This window comes from Corapipo altera, unplaced genomic scaffold (genome assembly GCF_003945725.1).
Source record: "Corapipo altera isolate COAL_440 unplaced genomic scaffold, ASM394572v1 49577, whole genome shotgun sequence".
Lineage (NCBI taxonomy): Eukaryota > Metazoa > Chordata > Aves > Passeriformes > Pipridae > Corapipo > Corapipo altera.
In genome coordinates, this window is record NW_020888443.1 from 2,644 (window position 1) to 2,899 (window position 256).

The window sequence follows — 256 nt, forward strand, 5'->3', positions numbered from 1 at the left end:
GCGATGATGTCCCTTGGGTCGGCGATGACGTCCCTTGGGTCAACGATGACGTCCCTTGGGTCACCAATGACATCCCTTGGGTCAACAATGACATCCCTTGGGTCAACAATGACATCCCTTGGGTCGGCGATGACCCGTCTCGGTCCAAGGACAACCTGGGTTGTCCCCACGGGGCCATTTCCAGCGACAAAGGGGGCGTCCCTTGAGTCAATGATGATGGGTCTTGGGTCAACAATGACCTGCTTTGTCCCCACGG